General features: G+C 37.7%; 1 non-coding gene across 1 annotated transcript; it reads right to left on the bottom strand.

The window, feature by feature from the left end:
• Window positions 1-18657: 18657 nt before the first annotated feature.
• LOC148553047 (small nucleolar RNA R71) lies at window positions 18658-18761 on the bottom strand. Its single transcript, XR_015893749.1, has one exon. It is a non-coding gene; the product is annotated as a small nucleolar RNA R71 (small nucleolar RNA).
• Between the last annotated feature and the right edge of the window lie 8758 nt (window positions 18762-27519).

Genomic DNA, 27519 nt, shown 5'->3' with positions numbered 1-27519 from the left:
TTGGCATGTACAAGTATAGTGCACATGCGCTCCTCTAAACGCGATGCAACTATCACAAATCTTATATCATTTCGAAACATCGTATGTTAGCTTTCCAACACAACTAGAACCGCATCATTTGGACCTCTGTAGCTCAAGTTATGGTTGATTAAGTGCAAAGAGGTCGGCTTGACAGCTTTTGCGATTCCATAATTTCTTCATATGTTCTCCATTTTTACATGCTTTTCCTTCATTCTCTTGATCCAATCTTTGCCTCCTAAATCTGAAATCACTTAACAAACATATCAAGGCATATAATGGAATCAAGGTGAATTAAATTTTGCTATTCTAAGACCTAAAAAGCATGTTTTCACTCTTAAGCACAATTAAAGGAGAAGTTACAAAATCATGCTATTTCATTGGATAGATGGGAGAAAAGTTGACAAAACCCTCTAAATTCAACACAAGATAAACCCTAAAAATGGGGTTTATCAACCTCCCCACACTTGAACCATAGCATGTTCTCATGCTAAACCAAGAATGAAACAAGGGGTATGACATTTATTCAATGCAACCTATCTATATGCATCCTATCTAAATAAATGCAACTAAATACAAAATGATTCTACCTACTTGGTTAAAAATAAATCAATCCTCCAAGAGCATGTATAAACGGGTAGGGCTAAGGTCATATGACGACTGATGAATCCTACCAATTTAAGTATAAAAATGAAGTTCAAGTAGACTTGCAAGAAGAACGCTCATGAAAGCCGGGAATCAAGGAATTGAGCATCGAACCCTCACCGGAAGTGTTTGCACTCTAGTCGCTCAAGTGTATAAGGTCGATTCTCTCAATTCTCCCCTAATCATGCTTTCCAAGATTTGTTTTTCATCTAACAAATAAACAATTATTCAATGCATGCATACATTTATCATGAGGTCTTTTCATTGGTTGTAATGGGGCTAGGGTCAAGGTAAGGATGCATATTTGGTCAAGTGGACTTGAAATTTGAATATTTGATTACCTTAAACTTTCCACCTAACCTATATAGCAATCTATACAATTCTAAACAAACCTAACTACCCATTCTTCACTTTTTTCACATACTCATGCATTTTTTTCTTAATTACAACACATATGCATTGATTATTATTGAGCTTCACTTGGGGCATTTGGTCCACTTTTTATTACTTTTCTTTTCTTTTTTCTTTTCTTTCTATTTTTTTTCTTTTTCTTTTGATATCTACATATATTTTTTTTTCTTTTTATTTTCTCATTTTTTTTTTTTGCAATAAAGTATATACAAAAGTATCAATGCATATGGTTTTACATTTAATTAACACATGAGCATGTACCCAATTCCCAATATTACCAACAACAATACAATACACCCTTTTATCCCAACTAATGTCCCAAGTTTTCCCACACTTGAATTATACACACTCACACTAGCCTAAGCTAATCAAAGATCCAAATTAAGGACGTTTATTGTTTTTCGCTTTAAGGCTTGTAATGTGCTAAATTAAAGAACAAAGTGGGTTAATTGTAGGCTCAAAGTTGGCTAGCAAAGGTTGATAAAAGGTAGGCTATTTGGGTAAGTGAGCTAAATGAAATGATGGCTTCAATCATATAAATGCATGAATACACAAAATAATGGACATAAAGAATCAAACAAATCAAAGATTACAATCATAGAAAGAGAATAATGCACACAAGAAGGAAAAATAAGTGGTTATAAGATGTAACCACACTATTAGGCTCAAACCTCACAAGCTTGTGTTCTTAGATCAAAAACCATGTTCCAAAATAAATCCTTACAAGCAAGTTCAACAAAAATTTTAAATTGGTTGGGTTGCCAAAAATCTTAATTTCTTGGAAGGAAATCATTACCCTAACCAAGTAGTCCTAATAAGAAAGAAGTGGTAAAAATATGTACAAATTCTAACTAGCATGCAACTATCATGCAATGCAATAACTAATCTAACAAAGAAAACTAAGAATTGGTGTTAAAAAGGGAATTGTTACCCATGGAGATTGGTCGGACGACCTCCCCACACTTGAAGATTACACCGTCCTCGGTGCATGCAAAGAAGAGCAAGGTGGACGGGTTGCTACAACTGATGAGCTTCTTCAAAAGGTTGATGGATGACTTGTTTGTTGCTCCATTTCGAAGCTTTTCCTTTTCCTCCTTTCTTGGTGGCCAACCTAAAAGGAAAGAAAAAGAAAGAGAATTAAGCCTACAACAAAGATATCAAAGCAAATAGAACATAGGCGGGGGCTAATGCCAAATAAGAGTAAAGTTCTCTACTACATGGTAGCTACAACATGTGAGTGAGAAAACAATGTAAGCCAAGGCATATCATTGAGCTTGATGCAAGAGTAAAGTCAAAGCAAGAAGAGCATATTGAGCATCAAGTTCAAAATAAGAAAAAGTGGATCATGAAAAAACAATATGAGCTCATATCAATGCACAAGGGATACAAGAGTCATAAAAGATGAAGCATTGATTTAAAAGTTTCATCACCCATCAATATCAAACAAGTTAAGAAGCACCAAAATAATGCAAGAAATTCTCAACAATTTAGTAGGAAAATGCAACACCATTATTAAAATGAGAAACTTAGAAAATAAAATGAAAACAAGCTATAAAAACAAAATTGAAATGCAAAGAATAGAAGTATACGAATGCGATAAACAAAAGAAAATGGAAGAGGAGGAAAAAAACTATTTTTTTTACCAGCGCGGACGCGTCATGCACGCTTACGCGCCGATGTGCAGTTTGGCCGAAGGGCGCGTACGCGCACGCGTGGGTGGGATTAGGCGCAGGGCACAGTGTCAGCTCAGGGTTGGCCCAGCTCTCTGGAAAATGTACCAGGAGGGTAGGTGGCGCTATCGATGCGCGCGCGCACAACGTGCATACGCGTGCATTGCGCATTTGGGAACATGAACGTGTACGCGCCAGGTGCGCGTACGCGCGGGTTGGTTTGTGCATGAGGCCCAATGTTCGCATAGTGCAGGCCTAACTCTCGGGATTTTGGCTGGGGATGGAATTTTTGCATCCACGCGTACGTGCCATGTACGCGTGTGCGTGGATGGTCAAAAATGCTTGGGTTACGCGTACGCGCCAGGTGCGCACACGCGTGGGTTAGTACTCTGTTTTTCAAAATTTTTCCTAGTTCTTGCACCAAACCAAGCCTTCTAAACCTCCAAACAGCTACCAAAACACCCTAAAACCTTATTTAACATACCAAACTACCAAATAACTCAACAAACAAAACAAAACATGAAATCAAACCTATTCTACCAATATTTACAAAAGAGAAAAATGAAAAGAATTTACCATGGTGGGGTGTCTCCCACCTAGAACTTTTGTTTATTGTCCTTAAGTTGGATTTATGGGGAGCTCCATCAAGGTGGCTCGTGCTTGAAACCATCCTTGAACACCCACCAATGCTTGCATTTCCAATAAAATCCATTCTTCAAGTTCAATTTTTCCAAGCTTTGATGGAGTTCTTCATAGATTATAGGCTCCCAAAATTGATCCTCATGTATTCCCGGATCCCATATCTTGTTGCTACACCCATCTTCAAGTTGATCATCATTATTCCATTTCGGTGGTAAGCAAGATGAATTCTCGATAAAGTGACCAACAATCCTTCTAGACCCATCTAGTTTAGCACTACTCCAGCCTTTGTATTTCATGTTTGATATATCAACCAAAATGAGCCTTGATTTGCAACGCCAACCACAAAACCTTTTTCGCTTACGCTTCATCCCACAAAGTTTCCTAAGTTAGCCATCCATTTCAAGCAAACCATATTCAAGTGGGATAATAAATCTAATAGAAATGAATTTCACCCACTCAAATGAAGGTGTAGATGGCAATCTAGGCAAAGAAGCATCTAAGGATCTTGACAAAGCATAACCAACCCCCGTCCTTCTATTTCTAGGGATTTCCACCTCTTCACAAGATCTCTTACACTACAAGAAAAACACCCATTCAGGTACACTTGAAAAGTGTAGCCAAAAGTGAAAAATAATGATGCCTTAGGCTATGGCTACGCTTTTTGGGTGATTCCTATTCAGCCGTTGCCTATTCTCAAAGGCTACGCTTTTCTGCACCAAGGGCTATGCTTTTGGCGTTTGGGAATAGGCTACGCTTTTCAAGTGATGCTGTCTAGGACCAAAGGCAACGCTTTTCAGCTTTCATTTTTCCAGAATAGGCTACGCTTTTCAACGCTACTGTATCACTTGTAAAGTGTAGCCACATTGTATACCATAGCTACTTTTTATAAGCGTAGCCTTAGGTCCCTCGTTTTTTTTGTATACTATAACTACTGTATATAAATGTAGCCTTAGGTCTCGTTTTTTTTTTTTGTATACTATAGCTACTGTATATAAGTGTAGCCATATCAAAAATACTAGAATGAAGTTAATTGTAAAAATTCATACATCTCACACTAAAGTAAGCATAGCCATATCAAAATAACCATAATACCACTTAGAAGTTATTACTAATGCTCTACAAATAAGATATCCTACATAAGTATCTTCTAATAAAAGTCATTAGTCAACCATACATGTATCCATTCCCAACACTACTCTATCTTAGCCAATAAACCACAATAATAATCAGCTTAATCTTCGTTATTATCCTGTATAATTATATAAAAAAGTAGTTAGAAAAATATTCATAATGACATCCGCAATTATAAAAATTAAAAAAATAAACTCAAAACTATCAATGACTAATATCATTAATTCTTTCTATATAGTGTACAAGTTTCACCAATGCATAGTAGTGTTTCACAAATCCAAATTTAGAATTCAAAAATAAAAAAAGCATAACCTATGATTGCGATAAGAATTGCGCAAAATCATATTATGGGTTCCATGTGATTGCATACAGTATGCTCCCTTGTCTGCCAGTTACTATGCCCCTCTGGTATACTGCCTAATCCTGTTCATCTATCTATCTATCTATCTATATGATTTGCTATGGTTGTTAAAACTGTAATATTATGGTAGCAATTGCAATTGTGTGATTGTAGCAATTTAAAACTATAATTTGGAACTCCATCATGCAAGAACTACTTATGTTTGAATGGTAGGCTTTGAAGGGAATGTACATAGTTCTTTTTTTTGAAGTTAGAAAGTTATAATATAAGCCATTAGTCTCTAAAATGTTGTTTGAGTCAAGTCTGGCTTAACTACAGGGGAAAGCTCCCAAAATACCAGGTGTTTTTTTAATAATAATAAATAATAATAAAACAATCTGTCACACTCATACATGGGATTTTGTTTAAGGTAAATAAATATTGAACCACTTGAATTAACAAAGTGTAACGTAATGTAAACCAACCACTTGAGCAAGTGCCAACATATATATATATATATATATATATATATATATATATATATATATATATATATATATATATATATATATATATATATATTATATTGAAAATGAAAACCCTTGTCCCTCTAAAACTCTCCTTTCTAAACATAGCCTTAATTGGAAATCAAATTATTAATAGGAGGCCAATCATGACAATTCCCCTAGTGTTAATCTCACAGTAATATCAATCAAGATATCCGATCAAAAGACTAATTTAACTCTTCTTATTTAATTTTTTAACTCTTCTTCCTCCTATTTATTTGCAGCATGCTTAATGAATCATTAACAATAAAACACAAAATATAATCAAAGTCTAGGAAAATATTACCAAGCCTTTGAATTTGAATTTTTCTATTTAATCATTTTTCTTACTTTACAGTACAAAAGGTTACACAGAGTAGCTGATCAAATTCACATCCATTTACTTAAACAATACTGACACATTTCATCAAACATCTGGTGAACAAAAGCATTCTCAATAGCTAGCACAACACTGCTACTAGCTCAAACAACTAAACCAAATAAGCTAACAGAAGCAAAATAACTGTAAAAATTACAGACAAAAAAATTGTAATTGCCATATGCAACCATTTAACCACAAATTCAACACAATCATCATTTAGCAAGAATTAAATTGATATAATCAAACAAAATTAGGACCTAGCAGCAGCAGCAGCAGCAATTAAATCATTCAAGAGACAAGGGCAAAACAACAAAATGGGGCAGAAAAAAAAAGACAACTTAAAAGAAGGTAGAAATTAAGGCAAAACCGGATAGCACAGGGCAGACGAGCAGCAGGAAGAATCGAAGAAGGCAAAAGGCGAGTCGTGGTCCTCGTGGTGTAAGTTAAGGGTGTTCATGGGCCAGGGGAAGAAGGAAGCGGCGATGGAGTTCACGGCTCAGCGGCTGCGTAACAGAGGAGCGGTGACGAAGATAGCAGACGCTGGTGGACTGGTGGTGCTGGGTGAGCAGCGAGAAGCAGATAGAAGATGATGGTAGAGGCTGGGTGGGTGAGGCGGTGAGCACTGACTTCTTGTGATGTTTCTATAATCAGATGACTGAAAGAAGTAAAAATAAAAATAAATAAATAAGTTCTTCATATGTTCAAATTCATCTATAAAATAGTTTGCAGTAAGAATGTTTGTCTTTATTCAATTCCTTTGTAGACATCAACATTTTTCTTGGACAAACATTTGGGTCTCTATTCAATACTATCCTTATCCTTACCAGATGACAGGAGGTTTATGTCAGCAACATTGAGGTTATTTTATATGAGTTGACCTTGCACTTTTATAGATTAGTTTTTAATTTAAGTTATCAAGAACTTGTTTTAAAATCATGTAAACAATAAGTCAAAACTCCATGTTGTTGTATGACTGAGTCACAACATAAGTCATCATCTTGTGATATACTCAGCCACTTAATTGGAACTATCCAAAATCATTGCATAATCAGAAACGTGGTCAAACTAAAACACTGGATTAGTATATGCTAAATTCATCTTAAAAATAAAATTTATGTACCTGTAACTGATTTGTCTGAGCAATCAAACTCTCGGGAATGCTCATCAAATACTACGTTTTCCAAGACTGCCAATCACACCAAATAAAAGATTAAATCAAAATGCATTTCTCAATTCTCACTAGTCCAAAGTATACTTTGACAATCCACCATTCAATCTCTTTCATGTTCCAGTTAGAGAGAAATGATAGGAATAAAAGTCAGAATAAGCAACCCCCACCCCCCAAAAAGTCTCAGAATAAAAAACACAAGAAAAGATGAAGCTCAAACATGTTCCAGTTATTTCATTTCCAGCACAAGGGCATGTGAACCCTCTAATACGCTTGTCTCATAAATTAGCACAACATGGCTGCAAAGTTATCTTGCAAGAAAATTAGCACAAGTTGTCTCATAGAGTGAAGAGGAGGTACCTGTCACGGATTTGAACTTGTTCCATCATGGACGCCATTCTTTGCTGATAAGCTTCTGGAAGTGATTCCAAACCAGCTAGCATGCTTTTATCCATGATTCAATTTAATTCAACTCAACCTAGTGTTCTTCATTCACATTAATCATATATGATCTGTTAAACACGATTTTACAATGAAATAATATGTTGAACTAATTATGGCGAGATATATGATCTAGTATTAATCAACCCAATTAATTAGCAGATGGATCAAAATCGGATTGAGAAAACTAATCCAAATAGAAATCGGAACCTGAAGAAGAGGTCTGGGGAGATTGCAGCAGAACTTTTCAAAGGAGAGAATTGCATCCGCACCCTTGGCGTCGAAAACGGCACCGATGAAACGCCTGCAGAGACATCGAAATTGAAATTGAAATGAGAATGAAATGAAAGTTGGAGAGAGAGAGAGGTTGGGAGTACGAACAGGAAGTAATTGTAGAAGCCAAAAGTGAGGACAGGAGCATGGCAAGCCCTAGCAGCGGCGGCGGCTTCAATTGACCCTAGGAGCGACGACCGTGCACAGCGGAACAGCCTCCTTCTCTCTCGTGTCGCGTCTTCGTCCTCTGTCTCCATCTCGTCTGTGAATATACTTTCTCTCTCTCTCCTTCGGACTCCCTCCTCCACGATGGCGATGGCGGCGGCTGCAGCGGCGTTACACGGTGACCCCCTCTCACTCTCTAGTCTCTTGCTCGCGCTCTCATCTCTGTCTTCCTCCTCTCCTCCCTCTGGTTCACTCATTCTCTCGGATCTGGGTGTGTGTGTGGGAAAGGGTGCATGGCGAAGGTGAGTTAGAGTTAGGGTTTTGAACAATTAATTGGAAGTTGAGTTGCGAAGGTGAGGTGGTGAAATTTTTCTCTGATCTGATGGCAAAAGTGAGGGTGCTCGAACGTGAATGATTTAGTGATAAGGAGAAAAAATTACTAAGTGTCGTGGCTGTATTTGGCTCTAGATACATTAGGCATCACTTTTAAAATGCACCCAAAACTTAATAAATAGGCTACCTTCTAAAAGCGTCCTCTTTGATACGAAAAGTGAACTATAGATATTAACCTACGGCTACGCTTTATAAGTGATTTCTATAATACCTAAGGCTACACTTTTTAAATGATGCCACAATTGTGTATCCTTTTTTCTTATAAATAGGCAACACGGAGAAAAGCGTAACCTATTCATAGAATAGGCTACGCTTTTTAAATGTAGCTTAAAAAAAGTGTGGCTGAATGGGTATTTTTCTTGTAGTGTTAATTTCAATCCTTTGTGCATCAATTCTATCTAAGCCTTTTCCCTTATTCAAATCATAAATGGGAAGGTGAGAGAAATTTACCTCCACATTGCTTTCCATCTTATCGAGAGAACGTTCTTCATGCTCAAAAGATTCTTCACCACTAAGACTAGATGCTTGATCTTCAATCCCACGGGAACTCAATTCTTGCTCTATCCCATCCAAGTCTTCATAAGGGATATGCCTTGGAGGTTGTGCACATTCCTCCTTAGCATCAAGTTCAATCTTCTTGGAGGGGTTTTCTTCAACTCTATGTTCCCAAAGTAGTTCCGCATCTCCCAAGTCTTCAACCACTTCTTCCTTGTCTTCAACAATTAAAGCTTCCTCCAATTGTTCCAATACAAAGCAACTTCCCTCATTCTCCACCAGAGTTTCCAATCTCTCTTTCATGCTATGCTCTTCATTAGGTTCTCCACATGTAGCCATGGGAGTTCCTTGAGTGTTCAAGCATTGGGATGCTAACCGGTTTACCACCTCGTCCAAGGTGGCCGTGAATTGTTGCACATCCCTTTTCATCTCCTCTTGTCCTTGAACAAGAACATCAAGGATGTCATTTATTGGAGGTTGGGATGGATGAAAGGGTTCATCATTTTGAAGGAAGGACTCATAGTAGGAAGGTGGTTCCTCTTGGTAGAGTTGTGGTGGTTTAATACTTTCCACTATTTCCACTTGTTGCACAACATGCTCCATGGTTGCTTGAAATTGACCCAATGCTTCTTGAGACGATCTCTTGACTCTTGTTTCTCTGGGATATCATGAGTAGGATCATATGGCTCTTGGATCGATAAACATGAGTATTTTTCCATGGGAGGTTGTGGTGGAAAGTAGTATTCATCTTGTGGTTAAAAATTTTCATACATTGGAGGTGGTTCATCTTGGTAATAGTATGTAGGAGGTAGCTCTTGAAAATGTTGATGTTGGAATGGTGGTGGCTCTATATGTGGTTCATATGGCTCATACGATTGTTGGAATGGTAGATATGGATTAGGGTCATATGAAGGTGGTTAGTAAGAAGGGGCTTGTGAGTATGGTTGAGTGTTATGTTGTGGATAAGGTTCATAGGCATATGGTGGTGGTTCTTGAAAGTCACAAGGAGATTCACCATAGCCATTAGATTGGTATGCATCATAGAATGGCTCTTGTTCATAGTGCATTGGTGGAGGTTGTTGCCATGAAGATTGATCATATGTATATGGCTCCTCCCACCTTTGGTTATCCCATCCTTGATGCATATCTTCATTGTAGCTCCCATTTCCTACAAGATAGTTGTAATCACACTCATAGCCAAAGTGAGAATTCATGATGGCAAGAGGAAAGGAAAATAAAATCAAATAAGAGACAAAGAAAACCAAATCCAAAAACTAGCAAGAACTAACAAAAGTAAACATATTCACACTATTCACATATATACAATAACCAATAACACAACACCATTGTAATTCCCCGGCAACGGCGCCATTTTGATGAACAGATTTTTGATTGTTTGGAATTCACAATAAACTCTCGCTACAAGTATAATTTCTAAACCAAACAATAATCCTTTCATACAAAACTTTTGTTTGTCACAAGTACAAACCCCTAAATTTATAAACCGAAGTATTGGAACCTCGGGTCGTTCTCCCTAAGAATTGCGATAAAGTGTCTTGTTATTGGTTATGAGATATTTTGGTGTTTTTGGGATAAGAGACAAGAAAAGTAAATGGCAATGAAAGTAAACTAATAGCTAAAAAGGTCTTGGTAAGGTTTGGTGGTCAAGGATCTCTATCCTAATCACTAACCACAACATGAGAATTGGCAAGGATCAATCCCATTAAGTCATCTTCTAACTAGTAGTAAAGGAAAGTCAAATGAGCTATATCAATCAAAGTCCATAAGTCCTAGTTCTTCACCAATTCAATTAGTGAGATCAAGAGTTAATGGCTCTCAATCATCAATTACTTGAACATTAGTAAATCAAGAGTTCCTAAGTTACCTTCTCAAGCCAAGAACATAAAATTCTACTCTAAAATCCAACCAAGCATTTTATCAAACACTTGGAAGGCATAAATGGAAAGCATAGTAAAATTTCAAGAAAAGTAAATCTACACTACTCAATTGCAAGGAATTAAACAACAATAAAGTAAATCAACAATAAAAGAACATGAATCATAAATTGCATTAAAGAAAAATGGAAGAACAAAGTGCATCAACATAAAAGTAGAAAATTACAAGAATTAAATGCTAAACTAGAGAGAAGAGATGTAGAAGAAGAAGAATTAATAAAGGAAAAGTAAATCTAAGCATGAAATTAACCTAGATCTAAGAATTCCTAATCTAGATCTAACCTACTCCTAATTCTAGAGAGAAGAGAGTGCTTCTCTCTTTAGAAACTAACTAAAGCATGATAAAACTAAAATAAAACTCGCTAACTAACTATATGTCCCATCCCTCTTTATTCCTTGGGTTAAATAGAATCATAAATGAGTTGGATTGGGCCCACAAGGCTTCTAAAATCGCTGGCCACAAGTTGCATTAAGTGAATCATGTGCAACCATCGGCGTATACGCATAGAGTGCGCGTGCTTGCCCTTAAACGTTATGCAACTACTGCAAATCTTATATCATTTCGAAGCCCCGGATGTTAGCTTTCCAATACAACTAGAATCGCATCATTTGGATCTTTGTAGCTCAAGTTATGGTAGATTAAGTGCAAAGAGGTCGGCTTGACAGCTTTTGCGATTCCTTCATTTCTTCATGAGTTCTCCATTTTTACATGCTTTTTCTTCATTCCCTTGATCCAATCTTTGCCTCCTAAATCTGAAATCACTTAACAAACATATCAAGGCATATAATGGAATTAAGGTTTATTAAAAATTTTTATTCTAAGACCAAAAAAGCATGCTTTCACTCTTAAGCACAATTAAAGGAGAAGTTACAAAACCATGCTATTTCATTGGATACATAGGAGAAAAGTTGACAAAACCCTCTAATTCAACACAAGATAAACCCCAAAAATGGGGTTTATCAAAGTCCAACTTAGGACTCTAAACCAATGTGCTCGGTGGGAGACACCCCACCATGGTAACATTTTTCAATTTTATCTTTTGTTTATAGCTTTTTGTATTAATTGCTTTCTTGTGATATAATGAGTAGTTTACGTTTGGTTTGAAAATTTTGAGTTGAATGAGTTAAATTACTTGTGGACCATGAAATTGTGCTTGTTTGAATGATTTGGGGTTGGTTTGTTGCTATGCTAAGGGTAAGAACCTTAGTTTTGAAGAAAAAAAATTTTATGAAACAAGGGCATCTGTGCGTATGCACCCACCTGTGCGTGCGCACAAAACTATGTTTTTCGCCATCTATGCCGCCGCACACACCTGTGCATACGCGCGCAACTTAATGTGCCCTCTGGTCACAGTGCCAGCACAGCTTGTGCGTGCACGCTGCCCTGTTTTCTCTGATCTGTACGTGCGCACAGCTGCGTGCGTACACACACAACCCCTCTCATACTTCATCTGTGCAGCTGCACAGACGTGTACGCTCGCACACAACTTGAGAGCCCCTCTGGTGGGAGCAAGGGAACAGCTTGTGCGCGTGAACAACCTCCCCCATTTCTAACCACTGTGTGTGCGCACGGACCTGTGTGCGCATGCACACATGCCTTTGTCCCTAAGTAAAAAGAAAAAAAGAGAGCCTGTCTGTACGGTCGCACATCTTTGTGCATCCGCACGTCCTTTTGCAACCTCTCTGGTCACAGCAATCGCACGTTGTGTGCGTTCGCAACCTTTCTTAGTTTCGCTCTCTATGCGTCCGCACGCGACGCGTTCTGGGCAATAACAGGGCAATCTGCCCTGTTGAGAGGCAGCTTTCTTCTTTTCTTTCTTTGTTCATTGTCACAGCTCTCTCTCCCTCTTGTCTTCCCAGCCCTGCCGTCGGCCACCGCCGCTGTCAGCCCACCGCCGTCGATCTCTCTCTCTCTCTTTCTCTCTTTCTCTTCTCTTCTCTTCTCTTTTCTTTCTTTCTTTCCCTTCCCTTTTTCTCTATACATCACCAGTGAGTACTCTCTCTTCTGGTGCTTCTTTTTCCGGCGAACCCAACCGCCACGATTTCACAGTGGCTATAAGGAGTGCCATTGTTCCTCCCTCATTCTTGTTATATTCAACCTTTATATCTTTGGTTCTTGTTTTTCCTTTCTTATGTTAATATTTTTGCAATTGCTTTCATTTCTTTTATGTTTCTTAGATTTCATTAGTTGCTTTCTTTATTATTTCTTTATATTGCAAAGTGTTGTTGCTTGACTGTTGGGATAGTTATGATCAAATTTGAGCTTAATTGTGATGAACTTGCACATTGTATACCACGTGCTCGATAAAATGCCTCAATGAACATTTTGTTTGATTTATATGACTTGGCCATCATATGTGTTCAATTTATCTCTTGTTAGGCATATTGTATGAATGGTGCAACTTCTATTATGACTTTTGATGGTAGGAAATTGAAATCATCAATGCATTTACTTTTTGTTGATGTGAAGTTTTGGTTGTGAATGCATTGTGTTGGTGCCATCTAAGTTTCATGGTTCATCTTGGAATTTCAATTAAGTAACCACTCTACTAATGTTCAACTTTTTATGATGTCTTGATCAAACATCTTTTGGGCTTCCAATTGAGAACATTGTATGTGTGATTACCACTTTTTGAGGATGAACAATGGACAATTCCCTTTTGGGTGCTCTCTTGAAGTTGTGTGCATTTCTCGGTTTTATATTTGCAACTTGAGCACTAAATCGTGAAGCTTTGAGCTGTGAATTGCCTTAAGGGTGTGATTGCCGTGATATCCAGCCGGTGTGTGTGTTCCAACCGCGCGTATCATTGGAATATACACACCGTGTTTTTGTAAATCACATTATTTCTACCAGCTCTTTTAACATTCTTAGTGCTTCCTCATTGATTTTACTTTATTGTTGCCCTATGATCTCGAAGTTCTTTTCCTTGCATTTTCAGGATGATGAAGAAGGGTAAGACACCGGTTACTTCGCCAGTTGAGCAAACTACCGCTCACTCTCCTGACATTTGGTGGGATCGCCAAGGCCATAGATCGGATAACTTGGTTAACCGGAGAGCCAACTATCAATACAAGGCTATTAAGAAGCGTACCATCCATTGGGAGCGGCCGTTGAAGGTTCCAAGCCAATACAAGGCGACTATCCACCAAAGGATTGCCTCACTTCATTGGGAGTTTCTCGAGCGAGAACCCATTGAAATCAATGAGACTATGGTGCGGGAATTTTATGCAAACTACCAAGCTTGGGAAGCGAAGTCAGTCTTCTTCTGGCGAAAGATGTTGGATACATCTAATCAAGCTCTAGAAGCTATTCTGGACATCCCCCACTTTCCACTTGAGAAATATGAATATTCCAAGATAAAGGTGGATGTCTTCAAAGGAAGAGTATCTCTGACTCTCATCCTTGAGAGAATAGGCCGTCCTGGTGCATCTTGGGAGTATAGCAAGGGGAGGAATTCTGTTCCCACTAGTATTGCATACTCTGATTTGAATGCTGAAATGCGTATATGGCATCAGATTGTGGCGGACTACATCATTCTGAGCACCCACACTACCCATGTGAGATTTAGAACTGCTTTGCTACTTTGGGCTATTATGCAAGGGAAGCATATAGCCATCTTGCCTTTATTGCGCAAATCAATTTGGAAATTGGTTGACAAGAAAAATATCAACATTCCATTTCCGTCGATGGTGATGCGCTTAGCAAACGCAGCGGGGGTAGCGAGGCGACCAATGGACATTATGCTCCGGACTCTTAGAGGCAACAAATTCATTCCGAGGGGAGATTTTGGAAAGATCAATAAACATTACACCCTCCAAGAGGAAAACACCCATAGCACTACCATCAACTCTACCAAACTGAGGAACCGAACAAAAAAAACCCCAAAAAATATCCTTTCCCTGACTAAACCTAACCCTAACACATCACTAACATACACATAATGCCGCACTCACAAATGACACACATCACCCTCTTCACTCTCCCACAATCGTTCCCTCACTCACACACTCACAATAGTTTCCTCACTCAGAGACGCTGCATAACACAGCGCTACTGCTGTCACGCATAGAGAGCGACTGAGCGAGCGCTTCTTCCTGCACCTTTCAACTTTGACAACCGAATTGTCATTGATGAGTGGATAATTTATATGCTTTTTGGCATTGTTTTTTACATAGTTTTTAGTATGTTTTAGTTAATTTTTAATATATTTTTATTATTTTTTAAATAAAAATCACATTTCTGGACTTTACTATGAGTTTGTGTTTTTCTGTAATTTCAGGTATTTTCTGGCTGAAATTGAAGGACCTGAGCAAAAAATCTGATCCAGAGGCTGAAAAAAGACTGCAGATGCTGTTGGATTCTGACCCTGATACACTCGAAATGAATTTTTTCAAGCTGAAGAAGCCCAATTGGCGTGCCCTTAATTGCGTTGGAAAGTAGACATCCTGGTCTTTCCAGAAATATATAATAGTCCATACTTTGCCTGAGTTTTGATAACGCAAACTAGCGTTTAAACGCCCACTTTCTATCCTATTCTGGCGTTAAATCCCAGAACTGGCATAAAAGCTGGAGTTAAACGCCCAAACTGGCACCAGAGCTGGCGTTTAACTCCAAGAAAAGTCTCTTCATGTGAAAGCTTCAATGCTCAGCCCAAGCACACACCAAGTGGGCCCGGAAGTGGATTTCTACATCATTTACTTATTTCTGTAAACCTTAGGTCACTAGTTCATTATAAATAGGACCTCTTGCTATTGTATTTTCATCTTTAGATCATTTTTGAGACTATCTTGGTATCACTTTTGATCTCTTGATCACGTTTAGGGGGCTGGCCATTCGGCCAAGCCCGGACCTTGTTCTTATGTATTTTCAATGGTGGAGTTTCTACACCCCTTAGATTAAGGTGTGGAGCTATGCTGTTCATCATGAATTAATGCAATTACCACTATTTTTCTATCCAATTCAAGCTTATTCTTATTCTAAGATATTCATTCGTATACACGAACATGATGAATTTGATGATTATGTCACACTCATCACCATTCTCACCTATGAATGCGTGCCTGACAACCACTTCCGTTCTATATAAAAATGAGATTGAATGCATATCTCTTAGCCTCGAGATCAGAGTCTTCGTGGTATAAGCTAGAATCAATTAGTAGCATTCTTGAGATCCGGAAAGTCTAAACTTTGTCTGTGGTATTCCGAGTAGCATCTGGGATGGGATGACTGTGACGAGCTTCAAACTCGCGAGTGTTGGGCGTAGTGACAGACGCAAAAAGGATCAATAGATCTTATTCCAACATGAGTGAGAATCGACAGATGATTAGCCGTGCGGTGACAGTGCATTTGAACCATTTTCACTGAGAGGACACATGGTAGCCATTGACAACGGTGATCCCCCAACATACAGCTTGCCATGGAAGGGAGTACGCCTGATTGGATGAAAGCGATAGGAAACAGAGGTTCAGAAGCAATAAGCATCTCCATACGCTTATCTGAAATCCTACCATTGAATTACATAAGTATTTCTATCTTATTTTCTGTTTTAATTATGATTTTAATTATCAAAATCCCATAACCATTTGAATCCGCCTGATTGAGATTTACAAGGATGACCATAGCTTGCTTCAAGCCGACAATCTCTGTGGGATCGACCCTTACGTAAGGTATTACTTGGACGACCCAGTGCACTTGCTGGTCAGCTGTACGGAGTTGTGTGAAAAGTGTGCGATTACGATTTCATGTACCAAGTTTTTGGCGCCGTTGCCGGGGATTGTTCGAGTTTGGACAACTGATGGTTCATCTTGTTGCTCAGATTAGGTAATTTTATTTTATTTTTAAGCTTTTTATTTTCGAAAAATTCAAAAAAATTTTTAATTTTGTTCTTCAGAGTTTTTAAGAACGAATTCTAGAGTTTCAGATGATACTTTTATCATCACAGGAGCCAGTTGATTCCCATCAATTTGGCTGTTATATGTAATGTCCTGCTGAAGCTTGTTTAGCCCTGTCTAATTTCTTTAGACTGAAGTTTTAGACTAACATTGCATGATTCCTAGAATTCTCATTAAGAATTTTGGATTCCTTGTTTTCTTTTTCCAAATAATTTTCAAAAAATATATAAAAAAATTAATAAAATCATAAAAATAAAAAATAATTTGTGTTTGAGTCTAGTGTCAATTTTTAAGTTTGGTGTCTTGCATATTTTTAATTTTCCTGCATTTTTCAAATATATGCATTATGTTCCTCATTGATCTTCAAGTTGTTCTTGATGATTTTCTTGGGTCTGATATTTAAATTCTCTTATTTTGTGTCTTTTGTTGTTTCTTATTGCACTCTCAATTTGTTAGTGTCTCTGATATGAAAATTTATAAGTTTGGTGTCTTGCATGCATTGTTTATTTGATCTTAGTCTTCCATGATTAGCTTCATTTTGTTATTTCTCATCATTAAAAATTCAAAAAAAAATTTTTCAAATTATGTCTTTTCAAGTCAATAAGACAGAGAATTGAAGATTCAGAACATACAGTAGAGGAATTACAGAGAAAAATCTGGGCGTTCAAAACGCCCAGTGAGGAAGGAAAACTGGCGTTTAAACGCCAGCTAGGGTACCTGGCTGGGCATTAAACGCGCAAAAGGGTAGTATTTTGGGCGTTAAACGCCAGAATGGATACCATTATGGGCGCTTAACGCCAGGATGGCACAGGAGGGGAGGTTTTGTTTACAATTCAAATCTTTTTCAAATCTTCAAAATTTTTCAAAATCACATCTTTTTCACATCATATCTTTTTCAAATCACATCTTTTTTAATTTTCTTTTTAATATTTTCGAAAATTCCAAAATGATTTTCAAAATCCTTTTCTTATTTTTATTTTATATTTTCAAAATTAATGCTAATATTCAATATGATTGACTCAAAATCTCAAGTTGTTACTTGCTTATTAAGAAAGGTTCAATTCTTAAATTTTAAAATCATATCTTTTAGTTTCTTGTTAGTTAAGTAATCAACTTTAATTTTCAAAATCAAATCCTCTTAAATTGTTTTTCAATCATATCTTTTCAATCATATCCTCTCAATTACATCTTTTTCAAAATAATTTTCAATCATATCTTTTTATTGCTAATTTCTAATTCTTTTTCAAAATCACTTAACCACTTTCTCACTTTTAATTTTTGAAAACCATCAACCACTTTTTCAAAATTTCTTTTAATTAATTTAAATTTTTTTTAATTTTGTTTTTGAAAATTTACCCACCTCCTCACCCTCTTCTATTTAAGGACTAACACTTCTCCTCTATTAGCAATTTGGACTCTGTCCCTCTCTATAAGTTCAAATTCTCCTCTCTACCTTATCCTTCTATTCTTCTTTTCCTCTGACACCTCAAGAAATCTCTATACTATGACATAGAGGATTCTATACTTTCTTATTCTCTTCTCTTTCATATGAGCAGGAACAAGGATAAAGGCATTCTTGTTGAAGCTGATCCTGAACCTGAAAGGACCTTGAAGAGAAAGCTAAGAGAAGCTAAAGCACAACTCTCTGGAGAGGACCTAACAGAAATTTTCGAAAGAGAAGAAGACATGGCAGCCGAAAATAACAACAATTCCAACAGTGCAAGGAAGATGCTTGGTGACTTCATTGCACCTTCTTTTGACTTCTGTGGAAGAAGCATCTCAATCCCTGCAATTCGAGCAAACAACTTTGAGCTTAAACCTCAATTAGTTTCTCTAATGCAGCAGAATTGTAAGTATTATGGACTTCCATTAGAAGATCCTCATCAGTTTTTAGCTGAATTCTTGCAAATCTGTGACACTGTTAAGACCCATGGGGTTGACCCTGAAGTCTACAAACTTATGCTCTTCCCTTTTGCTGTAAGAGACAGAGCTAGCACATGGTTGGACTCACAAGCTAAAGAAAGCATGAACTCTTGGGAAAAGCTGGTCAATACCTTCTTGGCAAAGTTCTTTCCACCTCAAAAATTGAGTAAGCTTAGAGTGGAAGTCCAAACCTTCAGACAGAAGGAAGGCGAATCCCTCTATGAAGCTTGGGAAAGATACAAGCAATTGATCAAAAGGTGTCCTTCTTGCATGCTTTCAGAATGGAGCATCATATGCATATTCTATGATGGTCTGTCTGAACTGTCCAAGATGTCATTGGACAACTCTACTGGTGGATCTCTTCATCTGAAGAAGATGCCTGAAGAAGCCCAGGAACTCATTGAAATGGATGCAAATAACCAATTCATGTATACTTCTGAATGAAATCCTGTGAATAATGGGACAACTCAGAAGAAAGGAGTTCTTGAGATTGATACTCTGAATGCCATATTGGCTCAGAACAAAATATTGACTCAGCAAGTCAATATGATTTATCAGAGTCTGTTTGGAATGCAAGCTGCAACAGACAGTACTAAGGAAGCTTCCGCTGAAGAAGAAGCTTATGACCCTGAGAATCCTGGAATGGAAGAAGTGAATTACATGGTAGATTCCTATGGAAACACTTACAATCCTTCATGTAGGAATCATCCTAACCTCTCATGGAAGGATCAACAGAAGCCTAATCAAGGCTTCAATAATAATAATGATAGACGAAACAGGTTTAGCAATAGCAAACCTTTTCCATCATCTTCTCAGCAACAGACAGAGAATTCTGAGCAGAGTCTCTCTAGCTTAGCAGCCATAGTCTCTGATCTATCTAAAACTACACTAAGTTTCATGACTGAAACAAGGTCCCTCATTAGAAATTTGGAGGCACAAGTGGGTCAGCTGAGTAAGAAATTACTGAACTCCCTCCTAGTACTCTCCCAAGCAATACAGAAGAAAATCCAAAAAGAGAGTGTAATCTCTGAAAACACTTAACACACATATCAAGGCATTTAATGGTGATAAGAGAGGATTAATATTAGCAATATAAAGGCCAAAGAAGCATATTTTCAATCATAGCACAAAATCAGGAAGGAAAACATAAAGCATGCGATTAGTATGAATAAATGGGTAAAGAGTTGATAAAAATCACTCAATTAAGCATAAGATAAACCATAAAATAGTGGTTTATCAGAGTGCACGGCCATAAACACGTCCCACATGGCCGAACCTGTAAAGGAGGGAAAGGAAGTGATATCCACTGAGGAAGACCTCAATCGACGTCCATTGGCCTCCAAGGAATTCCCTATTGAGGAACCAGAGGAATCTGAGGCTCACACAGAGACTATAGAGATTCCATTGAACCTACTTCTGCCATTCATGAGCTCTGATGAATATTCTTCCTCTGAAGAGGATGAAGATATTGCTGAAGAGCAAGTTGCTAAGTACCTTAGAGCAATCATGAAGCTGAATGCCAAGTTAGTTGGTAATGAGACTTGGGAGGATGAACCTCCATTGCTCATCAATGAACTGAGTACCTTGGTTAGGCAGAAATTACCTCAGAAGAAACCAGACCCCGAAAAATTCCTCATACCCTGTACCATAGGCACCATGACCTTTGAAAAGGCTCTGTGTGACCTAGGGTCAAGTATAAACCTCATGCCCCTCTCTATAATGGAGAAACTAGGGATCATTGAGGTGAAAGCTGCAAGAATCTCACTAGAGATGGCAGACAATTCAAGGAAACAGGCTTATGGACTTGTAGAGGATGTCTTGGTAAAGGTTGAAGGCCTCTACATCCTGCTGACTTCATAATCCTAGACACTAGGAAGAGTATGGATGAATCCATCATCCTTGGCAGACCCTTCCTAGCCACAACAAAAGCTGTGATTGATGTTGACAGAGGAGAGCTGGTCATTCAAGTAAATGAGGCCTGCCTTGTGTTTAAGGCACAAGGATCTCCTTATGCACACATGGAGAAGAAGCATGACAAGCTTCTCTCAATACAGAGTCAAACAGAGCCCCCACATTCAAACTCTAAGTTTGGTGTTGGGAGGCCATCATCATGCTCTGAGTATCTGTGAGGCTCCATGAGAGCCCACTGTCAAGCTATTGACATTAAAGAAGTGCTTGTTGGGAGGCAACCCAATCTTTACTTATCTATGTTAAATTTTTATTTTCTATTGTTATTTTATGTTTTCTTTAGGTTGATGATCATGTAAAGTCACAAAAACAATTGAAAAAGCAAAAATAGAATGAAAAATAGCATTAAAAATAGCACACTCTGGAGGACGATCTTACTGGCGTTTAAATGCCAGTAAGGGTAGCAGAATGGGCATTAAACGCCAGAAAAGGGCACCGAACTGGCGTTTAACACCAGAAAAGGGCACAAAGCTTGAGTTAACGCCAGAAAGGGAAGAAAAGCTGGCATTAAACGCCAGAAATGGGCAGCAACCTGGCGTTTAACGCCAGGATTGGCACTCCAAGTGGTGTTTACATGCCAAAATGGTGTAGGGATGAGAAATTCTTGACACCTTAGGATCTGTGGACCCCACAGGATCCCCACCTACCTCAACTCTCTCTCTCTTCTTCACACCTTCCCATAACACCCTTCCCCAAATACCCCTCACCAATCACCTCCATTTCTCTTCCCCATCATCTCTTTACCAATCACTTCCACCCACTCTTCCCTAAAAACCCCACCCACCTCACAATTCAAATTCAAATACTTTTCCTCCCAAATCTAACCCTTAATAAACAAACCCTACCATCTCTTTCCACTCCTATATAAACTCCTCTTCACACCTTCATTTTCACACATCATAAACACTACTTCTCCCCCTTGGCCGAACCACTAAACCCCTTCTATCTCATCTATTTCTCCTTCTTCTACTCTCTTCTTTCTTCTTTTGCTCGAGGACGAGCAAACCTTCTAAGTTTGGTGTGGTAAAAGTGTTGCTTTTTATTTTTCCATAACCACTTATGGCACCTAAGGCCAGAGAAACCTCTAGAAAGAGGAAAGGGAAGGCAAAAGCTTCAATTTCTGAGTCATGGGAGATGAAGAGATTCATCTCAAAGGTCCATCAAGACCACTTCTATGAAGTTGTGGCCAAGAAGAAGGTGATCTCTGAGGTCCTTTTCAAGCTCAAAAAGAGTGAATATCCAGAGATTCGACATGAGATTCGAAGAAGAGGTTGGGAAATTCTCACCAACCTCATTCAACAAGTCGGGATCTTAATGATTCAAGAGTTCTATGTTAATGCATAGATCACCAAAAACCATGATCAAAGTATGACCCGGGACCCAAAGAATTGGCTCACAATGGTCCGGGGGAAATACTTAGATTTCAATTCGGAAAATGTAAGGTTGGCATTCAACTTGCCAATGATGCAAGGAGAGGCACGGCCCTACACTAGAAGGGTCAACTTTGATCAAAGGTTGGACCAAGTCCTTATGGGCATTTGTGTGGAAGGCGCCCAATGGAGGAGAGATTCAAGAGGGAAGCCGGTTCAACTAAGAAGGCTTGACCTCAAGCCAGTGGCTAAGGGATGGTTGGAGTTCATCCAACGCTCAATCATTCTCACCAGTAACCGGCCTGAAGTTACTATAGACCGGGCTATCATGATCCATAGTATCATGAATGGAGAGGAAGTAGAAGTTCATGAGGTTATATCCCTATAACTCTACAAGGTGGCGAACAAGTCCTCTACTTTGGCAAGGTTAGCCTTCCCTCATCTCATTTGTCACCTCTGCAATTTAGCTGGAATTGACATAGAGGAAGACATCCTCATTGATGAGGACAAGCCCATCACTAAGAAAAGGATGGACCAAGCAAGAGAGCCCACTCATGGACCTCAACAAGAGCATGAGGAAATTCCTCATCATGAAATCCCTGAGATGCCTCAAGGGATGCACATCCCTCCACAAAATTATTGGGAGCAAATTAACACCTCCCTAGGAGAATTAAGTTCCAACATGGGACAACTAAGGGTGGAGCACCAAGAGCATTCCATCCTCCTTCATGAAATTAGAGAAGACCAAAGAGCCATGATGGAGGAGCAACAAAGGCAAGGAAGAGATATAGAGGAGCTCAAGCGTTCCATTGGATCTTCAAGAGGAAGAACTAGTTGCCATCACTAAGGTGGACCCGTTCTTTAATTTCCTTGCTCTTATTTTTCTGTTTCTCGAAAATTATGCTTTATGTTCTATCTATGTTTGTGTCTTTATTTACATGATCATTAGTGTCTTGTGTTTATGCCTTAAAGCTATGAATGTCCTATGAATCCATCACCTTTCTTAATGAAAAATGTTTTTAATTGCAAAAGAACAAAAAGTACATGAATTTCGAATTTTAAAATAGTTTAATTATTTTGATGTGGTGGCAATACTTTTTGTTTTCTGAATGAATGCTTGAACAGTGCATATTTTTGAATTTGTTGTTTATAAATGTTAAAATTGTTGGCTCTTGAAAGAATAATGAAACAGGAGAAATGTTATTGATAATCTGAAAAATCATAAAATTGATTCTTGAAGCAAGAAAAGCAGTGAATACAAAAGCTTGCGAAAATAATAATAATAATAATAATAATAATAAAAGAAAAAAGAAAAAATCAAGCAAAAAAATCCAATAGCCCTTTAAACCAAAAGGCAAGGGTAAAATAAAAAAGGATCCAAGGCTTTGAGCATTAATGGATAGGAGGGCCTGAGTGGCTAAACCAAGCTGTCCCTAACCATGTGCTTGTGGCGTGAAGGTGTCAAGTGAAAAGCTTGAGACTGAGCGGTTAAAGTCGTGGTCCAAAGCAAAAAGAGTGTGCTTAAGAGCTCTGGACACCTCTAATTGGGGACTCTAGCCAAGCTGAGTCACAATCTGAAAAGGTTCACCCAGTTATGTGTCTGTGGCATTTATGTATCCGGTGGTAATACTGGAAAACAAAATGCTTAGGGTCACGGCCAAGAATCATAAAGTAACTGTGTTCAAGAATCAACATACTGAACTAGGAGAATCAATAACACTATCTGAATTCTGAGTTCCTATAGATGCCAATCATTCTGAACTTCCAAGGATAAAGTGAGATGCCAAAACTGTTCAGAAGCAAAATGCTAATAGCCCCACTCATCTAATTAATATTGATATTCATAGATGTTTCCGGAATTCATTTTATATTCTCTTCTTTTTATCCTACTTTGTTTTTAGTTGCTTGGGGACAAGCAACAATTTAAGTTTGGTGTTGTGATGAGCGGATAATTTATACGCTTTTTGGCATTGTTTTTTACATAGTTTTTAGTATGTTTTAGTTAATTTTTAATATATTTTTATTAGTTTTTAAATAAAAATCACATTTCTGGACTTTACTATGAGTTTGTGTATTTTTCTATGATTTTAGGTATTTTCTGGCTGAAATTGAGGGACCTGAGCAAATATCTGATTCAGAGGCTGAAAAAGGACTGCAGATGCTGTTGGATTCTGTCCCTGCTGCACTCGAAATGGATTTTCTCAAGCTACAGAAGCTCAATTGGCACGCTCTCAATTGCGTTGGAAAGTATACATCCTGGGCTTTCCAGAAATATATAATAGTCCATACTTTGCCCGAGTTTTAATAATGCAAACTGGCGTTTAAACGCCCACTTTCTACCCTATTCTGGCGTTAAACGTCAGAACTGGCATAAAAGCTGGAGTTAAACGCCCAAACTGTCACCAGAGCTGGCGTTCAACTCCAAGAAAAGTCTCTACATGTGAAAGCTTCAATGGTCAGCCCAAGCACACACCAAGTGGGCCCGGAAGTGGATTCCTGCATCATTTACTCATTTCTGTAAACCCTAGGTTACTAGTTCATTATAAATAGGACCTTTTACTATTGTATTTTCATCTTCAGATCATTTTTGAGACTATCTTTGTATCACTTTTGATCTCTTGATCACGTTTAGGGGGATGGCCATTTGGCCATGCCTGGACCTTGTTCTTATGTATTTTCAACGGTGGAGATTCTACACCCCATAGATTAAGGTGTGGAGCTCTGCTGTTTTTCATGAATTAATGCAATTACTACTGTTTTTCTATCTGATTCAAGCTTATTCTTGTTCTAAGATATTCATTCGCACACAAGAACATGATGAATGTGATGATTATGTGACACTCATCACCATTCTCACCTATGAACGCGTGCCTGACAACCACTTCCATTCTACATGAAAACGAGCTTGAATGCATATCTCTTAGCCTCGAGATCGGAGTCTTCGTGGTATAAGCTAGAATCAATTGGTAGCATTCTTGAGATCCGGAAAGTCTAAACCTTGTCTGTGGTATTCCGAGTAGGATCTGAGATGGGATGACTGTGACGAGCTTTAAACTCGCGAGTGTTGGGCGTAGTGACAGACGCAAAAGGATCAATGGATCCTATTCCAACATGAGTGAGAACCGACAGATGATTAGCCGTGCGGTGACAGCGCATTTGGACCATTTTCACTGAGAGGACGCACGGTAGCCATTGACAACGATGATCCCCCAACATACAGTTTGCCATGGAAGGGAGTACGCCTGATTGGATGAAAGCAATAGGAAAGCAGAGGTTCAGAAGTAATAAGCATCTCCATACGCTTATCTGAAATCCTACCAATGAATTACATAAGTATTTTTATCTTATTTTTTGTTTTAATTATATTTTAATTATCAAAATCCCATAACCATTTGAATCCGCCTGACTGATATTTACAAGGATGACCATAGCTTGCTTCAAGCTGACAATCTCCGTGGGATCGAGCCTTACTCACGTAAGGTATTACTTGGACGACCCAGTGCACTTGCTGGTTTGCTGCACGGAGTTGTGTGAAAAGTGTGCGATCACGATTTCGTGTACCAAGTTTTTGGCGCCGTTGCCGGGGATTGTTCGAGTTTGGACAACTGACGGTTCATCTTGTTGCTCAAATTAGGTAATTTTATTTTATTTTAAGCTTTAATTTTTTTATTTTATTTTCTAAATTTTTTTTCAAAATTTCTAAGAATGAATTTTAGAGTTTCACGATGATCTGTTAAAGTCTGGCTGGCTGTAAAGCCATGTCTAATCTTTTGGACCGAGGTTTCAACTTATCATCACAAGAGCTTGTTGATTTCTATCAATCTCGTTGTTGAATGTAATGATCTGCTAAAGCTTGGCTGGCCATTGGCCCTGTCTAGTATTTTGGACCGAAGTTTTCACTGAAAGATTGGCTGGCTAATAAGCCATGTCTAATTCCTGGACCAGAGTTTTAGACTAACATTGCATGATTCCTGGAATTCTCATTAAGAATTTTGAATTCCTTATTTTCTTTTTCCAAATTATTTTTGAAAAATACAAAAAAAAATTATAAAATTATAAAAATAATAAATATTTTGTGTTTCTTGTTTGAGTCTAGTGTCAAATTTTAAGTTTGGTGTCAATTGCATGTTTTTCCTTTTCTTGCATTTTTTGAAATTTTATGCATGATGTTCTTTGTTGATCTTTAAGTTGTTCTTGATGATTTTCATTGTTCTGATCTTTAAACTATCCTGTTTGGTGTCTTTTGTTGTTTCTCATATGCATTTTCAAATTGTTATTGTCCCTAGTATACAAACTTCAAAGTTTGGTGTCTTGCATGCATTATTTGTTTTGATCTTGATTTTCCATGTTTTGTTTCATTCTGTTGTTTTTCTTTTTCATCATTAAAATTTTCAAAATTATGTCTTTTCAAGTCAATAATACAGAGAATTGAAGATTCAGAACATTCAGTAGAGGAATTATAGAGAAAAAACTGGGCGTTCAAAACGCCCAGTGAGGAAGGAAAACTGGTGTTTAAACGCCAGCCAGGGTACCTGGCTGGGCGTTAAACGCCCAGGAAGGTAGTATTTTGGGCGTTAAACACCAAAATGGATACCATTCTAGGCGTTTAACGCTAGAACAACACAAGGGAGGCAAGTTAGTTTTTAATTCAAATCTTTTTCAAAAATTAAATCTTTTTCAATTTTCTTTTTAATATTTTCAAAAATTCCAAATTGATTTTCAAAATCTTTTTCTTATCTTTATTTCACATTTTTTTTCAAAATTAATGCTAATATTTAATGTGGTTGATTAAAACATCTCAAGTTGTTACTTGCCTATTAAGAAAGGTTCAATCTTAAAATTTTAAAAATCATATCTTTTAGTTTCTTGTTAGTCAAGAAATCAACTTTAATTTTCAAAATCAAATCTTTTTAAATTGTTTTTCAATCATATCTTCTTAATCATATCTTCTCAACCACATCTTTTTCAAAATAATTTTCAATCATATCTTTTTGATTGCTAATTTCAAAATCTTTTTCAAAATCACTTAACCACTTTCTCACTTTTAATTTTTGAAAACCATCAACCACATTTTCAAAATTCTTTTTTTAATTTAAAATTTTAGTTTTATTTAAAATTTTTTTTTCGAAAACTCTTCTCCCTCCTCACCTTTTTCTATTTAAGGACTAACACTCCCCCTCTTTTAGTAATTCGGACTCACTCATTCTCTATAAGTTTGAATTCTCCTCTCTACCTCATCCTTTTATCCTTTTTTTCCTCTGACACCTCAAAGAATCTCTATGCTGTGACATAGAGGATTCCATACTTTCTTGTTCTCTTCTCTTTCATATGAGCAAGAATAAGGACAAAGGTATTCTTGTTAAAGCTGATCCTGAATCTGAATGGACCTTGAAGAGAAAGCTAAGAGAAGCTAAAGCATAACTCTCTGGAGAGGACCTAACATAAATTTTCGAAAGATAAGAAGATATGGCAGCCGAAAATAACAACAATGCCAACAATGCAAGGAAGATGCTTGGTGACTTCATTGCACCTTCTTCTGACTTCTGTGGAAGAAGCATCTCAATCCCTGCAATTCGAGCAAACAACTTTGAGCTCAAACCTCAATTAGTTTCTCTAATGTAGCAGAATTGCAAGTATCATGGACTTCTATTGGAAGATCCTCATCAGTTTTTAGCTGAATTCTTGCAAATCT

The sequence above is a fragment of the Arachis ipaensis genome, chromosome B7 (genome assembly GCF_059453495.1).
Source record: "Arachis ipaensis isolate K30076 ecotype BB chromosome B7, ASM5945349v1, whole genome shotgun sequence".
Taxonomy (NCBI): domain Eukaryota; kingdom Viridiplantae; phylum Streptophyta; class Magnoliopsida; order Fabales; family Fabaceae; genus Arachis; species Arachis ipaensis.
Note: the sequence above shows the minus strand (reverse complement) of the source record. Positions and strands in the feature narration are given on the sequence as shown.